Source organism: Amblyraja radiata, chromosome 2, assembly GCF_010909765.2.
Source record: "Amblyraja radiata isolate CabotCenter1 chromosome 2, sAmbRad1.1.pri, whole genome shotgun sequence".
NCBI classification, from domain to species: domain Eukaryota; kingdom Metazoa; phylum Chordata; class Chondrichthyes; order Rajiformes; family Rajidae; genus Amblyraja; species Amblyraja radiata.
The window spans coordinates 69,790,873-69,800,913 of NC_045957.1; positions in this window are offsets into that span (position 1 = coordinate 69,790,873).

Consider the following 10,041-nt stretch of genomic DNA (forward strand, 5'->3'; position numbering starts at 1 on the left):
GACTGAGAAGAAGAATTCCAGAGAGTTGTGGATCTGTGGAACAGATTGCAGTGGAGGCCAATTCACTGGGAGAGTTAGCTCTTAAGGTTAATGGAATCAAGGGATATGGGGAGAAAGCAGGAATGGGGTATTGATTTTGGATGATCAGCCATGATCATATTGAATGGTGGTGCTGGCTCGAAGAGCCGAATGGCCTATTCCTGCACCTATATTTCTAAATGGGACTAACCTGCCACAGGTTCTGCAGACAGATTCCCCAACGCGTGTTGGTAAACTTCTATATATTCAGGCACTACTAAGCAATGTAATTCATCCCAGCAAAGAACTTTCAGCAAATGTAGGACCTACGTTTGCACAGAAATCCTAAACGGTGAGACTTAAGTGTTCACAGTTCCATTTAAATTCTTTGCATCTATCTTCTATTTATCTATCCATCTATCCATCTATCCATCTATCCGTCTATCCGTCTATCCGTCTGTCTGTCTGTCTGTCTGTCTGTCTGTCTGTCTGTCTGTCTGTCTGTCTGTCTGTCTGTCTGTCTGTCTGTCTGTCTGTCTGTCTATAAAATTCTGTGTGTGTGTGGATGTACGGCATTTTGCATTTGAAACGTCTCCTCGAAAACCAGCCGCAAAAACGCGGAGATTTTTACAATTTCGGTCTCTCCCCCCTTCCCCGCCCTCTTCCCCCCCCCCCTCCCCGCCCTTTCCCCCCCTCTGCCCCTCCCCCACATCCAACCCCTCCTCCCTCCCCCACTCCCCTCCACCCCCCTTTCCGCCTACTCCCCCCATCCGTCCCCCTCTCTCCCCCTGTGCGTTGAGGGTTCAGGACCCAACAGGTCCCCCTTGGTCTAGTACATAACTAAAACTCTGATCATGTTATCTTTCGGTTTGACGGTATTTCTATTTGCGCAAAAACGGCTTGCGATAGTGCTACGAATTTTCGCCAGCTCACTCATCGTTCTCCTGCTCTGCGATTCACCAAGTTTCGTTCCGATCAGTTGTATGCCGTAAATGTTAGCGAGGTTTAAATATCTTAAAAACCGTGCACACGCAGATCGATCTCTTCTCCTGCCAGTCTTCGCGGTGCCAATTAGTCTCTTCCCATGTCACTCCCCAGGATGTTCCACCCCTTCCTGCGTCATCGCGTCTTTACAGGAGCTGAGGGTGGCCAGTGGAGTGGAGAGGCCCGGCCCAGCCCCGCCCAGCCCAGCCCCGCCCCACCCCAAGCAGCAACCCCGCCCCAAGCAGCAACCCCGCCCCAAGCAGCAGCCCCGCCCCAAGCAGCAGCCCAGCGTTGGAGACCCAACCCAGCCGAGAGTTGGAGACCCAGCCTGGAGTCAGAGATGTCGCCAAACGGAATGCAGAGAATCAGATCCCAGCGGAGAACAACCAGCCAACTGTGAGTCGCACAGCCAATTCCTGCCACTACCCCTCTGGTCCCCCTCGCTGGCTCACTGCCCCCTCCCCATTGATGCACCTCATGGCTCTTCCACCGTCTTTTCTATGAGCTCACTCCCCACCCCCACAACCCCCCCAACCCCCCTGACCCACAACCACTCCGCCCCACAATCGCTCCGCCACCACAACCCCGCTGCCCCCAGAACCCCTTCCGACCCCAGAACCTCCCCCACCCCCAGAACCGCACCTCCTCCGCTGGCCCCACAACCCCCCCTCCCCTGACACCACAACCCCCCCTCCCACGCACCCCACCTCCCACACCCCTCCTGCCCACATACACACCTCCCCGCCACACACACCCCTCCCCCACACCGCCCCTCCCCCCACACCACCCACTCCCCTCCCTACACCTCCCCATCCACACAACCACCTCCTCCCCTCCCACCCCACATCCCCCGCCACACACCCCACTTCCCTCCCCCCCTCCCCTCCCACACATGAAGAGGAGAAGGAGGGAGTGCTCGGGGATGAGGGGAAATGAGTCTATGGGCCAGGGGCTATGGGTGAGTGATGGAATAATGCGTTGGGGGGAACAGGTTGCGTTGGGGAGCGGGTGAGTGGTGGAATATTGCGTTGGAGAATGGGTTGCGTTTTGGGGACCAGGCCTCCCATGCAACTGGGACCCAACGGATCCCACTTAGTCTAGTTTAACACTAAAATCCACTCTGATCTAAATTTTGAATAAAGAATTTTAATTTTCAAGTTTTCTACCATATACAAATTTTTTTTTTTTTTTTTTTAATTACTATACAAAACAAAAAGAGAAAGAAAAGAAAGAAGAAAGACAACAGAAAAAAGCCGCCGGACATAACACTATTGGTGCAATACACATGGTGCTACACAGACAGGCATTGCAAGAGCACAAGTAAAAAGCACAGGACTACATCGCTGCAGAAAATATGAAATTATTGGTCTTTGAGATGGTTGATAAATGGTCCCCAAACACTTAAAAAGTTGTTGGGTACCTTAGAGTTGTGGAAGCGTATCCTTTTCATCTGTATGATTATTATCATTTCATTGAGACATTTTTCAACGCGGGGGGTGTGGATGATTTCCAGTCTGTTAGGATCATTTTCTTGGCTGCCACCATACCAAGCATCAGTGCTTGTTTTTCTTCAGACGTGAAGTTCAAAGCAGTCTCTGAGCATCCAAAAAGTGCGAGTTCTGGATCAGGGGGAATATTTTTTCCATAGACCCCAGAGAACCACTTAAATATTGCAGACCAGTATCTTTGTATATGAGGACAGAGCCAGAAAATGTGTGTTAAAGAACCATCTGCACCTTTGCATCTGTCACATAATGGAGAAATAGATGGATCGATTCGATGTAATTTGGTCTTTGAGTAATGGAGTCTATGGATGACTTTAAACTGAATCAATTTACACCTGACATCAATCAAACGAGTTTGGATTCTGGTCAAACCTTCATTCCAAATGTCGTCAGACACCTTGAAATTCAGCTCAGTAGACCAGGCTTCTTTCAGATGGTTAGTGGATACAGAGGTGGTGAATAGACGCACACAGCGAGATATTAGGTGTTTGGAGTCCGGAGGAAGCTGCAGGAGCTTGTAGAGTGGGCAACTGTCAGGCATGGTTTGAAAATTTGGAATTTGGTCTTTAACATAGTGCCTAATTTGGAGATAGCGAAAAACATGAGAGTTGGAAAGGTTACATTTTGAATTCAGCTGATTAAACGAAGCAAACTTTTTGTCTATATATAAATCTCTGAGGTTCGCAAGGCCCTTGTCCCTCCAGACAGCAAACACCCCATCCATCTGTGATGGCAAAAAGGAATGGTTGTGACATATGGGGGTGTAAATAGAGACATTTGACAATGTACTGAAACTTCTTATCTGATATAAAATTCAAATAGAATTTCTTAAAATAAAATTCTCACCAACCACTTGTTTGAGGATTCTGTTTTGGAAAAAAGCAAAGTACAGAGGGAGGAATTTTTCACTGCTGTGCTTTCAATGTTTAGCTACAAGGGGGCATTATTATTATGGATTTTGGAATAAATATAAAAATCTAGGAAGAGACACCATCTTGATAGCGTTAATACGCCCCACTATAGACAAATCCTCCACTTCTCTATGTTCAATTTAAACTTTGTAATCATAGCAGCATAATTCAGTTTAAATATGTTTGGGGTTTATGGGGTATTTTGAATCCTAGATATGTAAAATGGTCATATTCTATCTTAAATGGAAGAGCCTCAAGAAAATCTGAATCTATACTGTCTGATAAAGGCATAAACTCGCTCTTACTCCAGTTGACTGTGTATCCGGTAAGCTTGCCAAATGATTTAATAAAATCTAACAAGGGAGGAACAGAGACTTCTGGATAGGAGAGATATTATAATGTGTCATCGACGTAAAGCCCCACACGACATTCGACGTTCCCCACCTTAATACCCCTAATGTTTGGGTGACTCCTGATACCTGATACTTAGTTTATTAGGTTGTGTATGTGGGGGTGGGGGTGGGGGGGGGGGGGGGGATAAACAGGTGGACGACGTCGTCGGGAGCACGCAGGTTGGTGACCTGTTTTTCTGGAGCTCCTGCAACAACAGCTTCGTACGCTGGACTGGAGGGCGGCAGCTTCGACCACCCCGGGCCGCGGATAGGCTGTGGGCCGAGCATCAAAAATGTGTCTAGAAATCAGTTTTCGTGACCCAAGTCACCAAACTACATGAAATTTTCCACAGATTTAGATGAAATATAATTGAGAAGGATGTCATAACTCGTCATTGCCGAAAGTTACACATTAATTAATTAAACTAATTAGAAAATGAGATCGGGAAAGTAAGCGCCATCTAGTGGCCAATGCCCACATTACACGATGGGCAGCCTATTTCCGTGTTGCAGTCCATTTAAGCTATATATTATTATACCTAAATATATTCCAGATAGTAATATAGGTATAATAATATAATATTTTATAATAATATATTATATATAATATAATAATATAATATATTACACAGAGAGTGGTGAATCTGTGGAATTCTCTGCTACAGAAGGTAGTTGAGGCCAGTTCATTGGCTATATTTAAGAGGGAGTTAGATGTGGCCCTTGTGGCTAAAGGGATCAGGGGGTATGGAGAGAAGGCAGGTACAGGATACTGAGTTGGATGATCAGCCATGATCATATTGAATGGCGGTGCAGGCTCGAAGGGCCGAATGGCCTACTCCTGCACCTAATTTCTATGTTTCTATGTCTATTATTATACCTATATATATTCCAGATAGATATATTCCTCCGTTTTCCTGGATACGGCCGCTACGGACGGCACTATGTACCCCCCCCCCCCCTCCTCCCCCCCCTCCCCCCCCTCCCTGCCCGCGGAGAAGATCCGCGGCTCCGTGTTCGCGAATCGGCCGCTTTTTAATTGAGACCGCGGCTTCACTATGTTAAATACATAGGCCCCGCGATTGGAGCACCTTTTCCCGGTAAGTTATCGCAGGCAGCTCCGAGATTAGATGATTAAGACATTACTCTACAACAAGCTGGCATTGGTGAAAATGTTTAATCTACCTTGTTATTGATACATATAGTTTAGGCCCTCAACTTCATGAATGAATGAATGAATGAATGAATGAATGAATGAATGAATGAATGAATAAGTGAGTGAATGAGTGAGTGAGTGAGTGAGTGAGTGAGTGAGTGAGTGAGTGAGTGAGTGAGTGAGTGAGTGAGTGAGTATTGAGTGAGTGAAGGAATGAATGAATGAGTGAGTGAATGAATGAATGAATGAGTGAATGAATGAATGAGTGAATGAAGGAGTGAATGTACAGCCTCCAAATCTCATTTTTTCACATTATAAAGGGTGCAATTAAATTAATTATAAATTAATTAAAGTCCATACAGATTAATTTTCATAAATTCAGACTTTAGATCTTACCTTTCAGTTTGAGTTGATTCACAAAGTTTCACAAAGGGACTTTGCTTTCAAGACTTTCTTCCACTTCTATCCACTTAGCTGCACATTTTTCAGACTTCTTAATGCTTTTCTCACTAAATTCAATTACCCTGCTGCAAGTTTCCACGACAAAGAACCTTCATCGGAATCTCCAGTAAAACAGGCATCAGTGAAGCCCTCTCAGCTAAGATGTGTGCTAGCCTGAAACAAAGCGCATGATTGGCCAACTGGCAGACAACTCAATGTTAAACGTGCTTTGATTGGACTAAAAATACCCGACATTTTTCCGTTTTTTCTCTAATTTAATTAAAATTGTGCAAGTCTTGTTCATGACGAGTTTCAGGGGTGATTTATATAATTTTTTTACACAATATGTGAAAATTTCATGTAGTTTGGTGACTTGGGTCACGAAACACTGGAATAAAGCTCCTCGGCCCACAGCCTAGGAGTTTGATCCGGCCAATTCACGGAGCACGGTTGAGCCGCGGGACTTACTTGCCATCACCCGGTGTGGTCACAACATCAGAGGCCTGGATCGCCTCAGCGCAGAGGGAGAACAAGGAGGGAAGAGACAAAGACTTTAAGACTTTTGCCTACCATCACAGTGAGGTGGTGCCTGGTGAACTCACTGTTGTAGATGTTAAATTTGTGTTTATGTTATTTTTATTAAATGTATGACTACAAGGCAACGAAATTTCGTTCAGACCGAAAGGTCTGAATGACAATAAAGGATACTTTAACTTTGACTATTGCGAGGGGTTCCAGAGCAATATTTCAAAGAGTAAGGGGGACAGAGGATCCCCCTGTCTGACCCCACGTTGTAAGTTTAAAGGTCCAGATTTATCATTATTAGTGAGGATGGATGATGTCGGACGAAGATACACCATTTTGACCCACGCAATAAAGGAATCCCCAAACCCAAATCTTTTAAGTGCCTCTAACATATAGGGCCACTCTATCTGGTCAAACGCTTTTTCGGCATCTAAGGATAAGATGGCTGTTTTCTTCCATTTTTAAATTCGATTTGTACACAATATCCACATTTTGTAAAAGGCCTGGTTTAAAATTTTCAAGAACAGATTAAGGAGATAGAGTTTATAATATTATTGCATTTTGAAAATGAAATTGTGCCCAATTATGGATTTTTTAAATTTGATGTTGTAAACTGAGGTTTAGTGAAATCAGATTCAGATTCAGATTTAGATTCAATTTTAATTGTCATTGTCAGTGTACAGTACAGAGACAACGAAATGCATTTAGCATCTCCCTGGAAGAGCGACATAGCAAATGATTTGAATAAATAATAATAAGTGTCGGGGGGGGGGGGGGGGGGGGGGGGGGGGGGGGTGTGATTGGCAGTCACCGAGGTACGTTGTTGAGTAGAGTGACAGCCGCCGGGAACAGCCTACATGTTCCTGGACCTGCTGGTTCGGCAACGGAGAGACCTGTAGCGCCTCCCGGATGGTAGGAGGGTAAACAGTCCATGGTTGGGGTGAGAGCAGTCCTTGGCGATGCTGAGCGCCCTCCGCAGACAACGCTTGCTTTGGACAGACTCAATGGAGGGGAGCGAGGAACCGGTGATGCGTTGGGCAATTTTCACCACCCTCTGCAATGCCTTCCGGTCGGAGACAGAGCAGTAGCCATACCATACTGTGATGCAGTTGGTAAGGATGCTCTCGATGGTGCAGCGGTAGAAGTTCACCAGGATCTGAGGAGACAGATGGACCTTCTTCAGTCTCCTCAGGAAGAAGAGACGCTGGTGAGCCTTCTTGATCAGAGTTGAGGTATTGTGGGTCCAAGAGAGGTCATCGGAGATGTTGACTCCCAGGAACCTGAAGCTAGAAACACGTTCCATCTCCGTCCCGTTAATGTGGATGGGGGTGTGCGTGCCGCCCCTGGACTTCCTGAAGTCTACAATGAGCTCCTTGATCTTCTTGGAGTTAAGGGCCAGGTTGTTGTCAGCGCACCATGCTGCTAAGTGCTGGACCTCCTCCCTGTAGGCCGACTCATCGTTGTTGCTGATGAGGCCAATCACCGTTGTATCGTCTGCATACTTGATGATGGTGTTAGTACCATGTACAGGTGTGCAGTCATAGGTGAAGAGGGAGTAGAGGAGGGGGCTCAGCACACAGCCCTGTGGAACGCCGGTGTTCAGGGTGAGGGTTGAAGAGATGTGCTTGTCTAACCTAACAGACTGGGGTCTGTTGGTTAGAAAGTCCAGTATCCAGTTGCAGAGGGAGGGGTCGATGCCCAGGTTACCGAGTTTGGTGATCAGTTTTGATGGTATAATGGTGTTGAATGCTGAGCTGTAATCGATGAACAGCATTCTTACGTAAGTGTCTCTGTTGTCGAGGTGTGAGAGGGCGGAGTGAAGTGCCGTTGAGATGGCATCCTCCGTACTCCTGTTCTTGCGGTAGGCAAACTGATAGGGATCCAGTGTGGGGGGTAGGCAGCTTTTGAGGTGTGCCAGGAACAGCCTCTCGAAGCACTTGGTGATGATGGGAGTAAGTGCAACTGGGCGGAAGTCGTTGAGGCTTGCCGCAGTGGAGTGTTTTGGCACTGGCACGATGGAGGTGGTTTTAAGGCACGTGGGGACAACTGCTTGGGCAAGTGACAGGTTAAAGATGTCAGTCCAGACGTCTGTCAGCTGCGCAGCACAGGCCCTGAGCACGCGCCCGGGGATGCCGTCAGGGCCAGCAGCTTTACGTGCATTAGTCCTACTCAGTGCCACATATACGTCGTAGGCAATTCAATCTACTTGGTTTGTTGCTATGGCAGACGGAGCACTGCCTGTTACATAATTGCTCAGATGGTAACATATACTCTCAGTTGTATGGCTTGCTACTGAAGCTGGTAAAGGTGTACTGCTCTGCCACCCAGTGGTAGAAACTATGCATGTGGGAGAGCAACAGAAGTTTAAGAGTTCAAGAAGGAACTGCAGATGCTGGAAGATCGAAGGTCCACAAAAATGCTGGAGAAACTCAGCGGGTGCAGCAGCATCTATGGAGCGAAGGAAATAGGCGACGTTTCGGGCCAAAACCCTTCTTCAGACTGATGGGGGGTGGGGGGGGAGAAGGAAGGAAAAAGGGGAGGAGGAGGAGCCCGAGGGCGGGAGGGTGGGAGGAGACAGCTAGAGAGTTAAGGAAGGGGAGGAGACAGCAAGGACTAGCAAAATTGGGAGAATTCAATGTTAATGCCATCCGGACGCAAGGTCCCCAGGCGGAATATGAGGTCCTGTTCCTCCAATTTCCGCTGGTGCTCACTCTGGCAATGGAGGAGACCCAGGACAGAGAGGTCGGATTGGGAATGGGAGGGGGAGTTGAAGTGCTGAGCCACCGGGAGGTCAGGTAGGTTTAAGAGTGTCTGCATAAGGCTACACGAGGAGTCAATGGGGGTCACAGAATTAGACCGAGGCATTGTGAAATTTAAAATAGGAGCAGGAGTTTGGGATAGTTCCATCGTTTAACACAATCATGGCTAATCCACTTCTTTCACATCCCCTCATCCTTTTGTATTTAAGAAACGGATTCCTCACCTTGAATATATTTAAAAGTCGGGCTTCGCAACCTTTCTTTTTGTTTTTACATAAACTGAGTGAAGGGTGCCTGAAACACATAGCCATGGGCGGTGGTGGAAACAGATACAATAGTGGTTGAGTATAGAAGTTGGGAGGTCATCTTGCAGTTGTATAAGAAGTTGGTGAGGCCACATTTAGAATATTGTGTTTAGTTCTGGGCACCGGGTTTTAGGAAAGATGTTGTCACGCTGGAAAGGGTACAGAGAAGATTTACGAGGATGTTGCCAGGACTAGAGGGTCTGAGCTATAGGCAGAGGTTGAGTAAGCTGGGACTATTCCTTGGTGCACAGGATGTGGGTGATCTTATAGGGGTCTATAAGATCATGAGAGGAATAGATCGAGTGGATGCATAGTCTCTTATTTAGAGTATATGAATCGAGGATCAGAGGACATAGGTTTAAGGTGAAGGGGAAAAGATTTAATAGGAATCTGAGGGGTACTTTTTACACAAAGGGTTGTGGATGTATAGAACAAGCTGCCAGAGGAGGTGGATGAGACAGGGTCTACCTCAACATTTAAGAAACAGTTAGACAGGTACATGGATAGGACAGGTTTGGAGCAATATGGGCCAAATGCTGGCAGGTGGGACAAGTTGGCCAGTGTGGATAATTTGGGCCGAAGGGCCTGTTTCCACATTATATGACTCTCGCAGCATTCAAGAGGCTTTTTAGGTGGGCACACGAATATGAAGGAACAGAGATATGGACCATGTGCAAGAAGCCATTAGTTTTTTTTTTGTTTTTTTTAAAAATTACTTTCAATGCAGACTTCAGATGTTGAAGGGTTTGTTCCTGTGATGTTCTCTGCAATCTCTACTCTTTAGTAGGCCTTGGGTGAGAGATGAAAGAGATACCATAACCTTCGTCACACATTCAGGAGCTGCTACCAAATGGCACTGTGAATCAGAGTCTTGGCAAATAATTGGAGCATCTCTCAGAAACTAGCAAATTTGTAGATATTTGCTGCACCTGGACTGCTGCAGCTCAAGAGAGCAGCTCACCCTCAACTTCTGGTATTGGGCAATAAATATTGTCTTTGTCAGTAATGCCCGTTTTATTTCAAACTGATTGTTAGTTTATTTTACAGT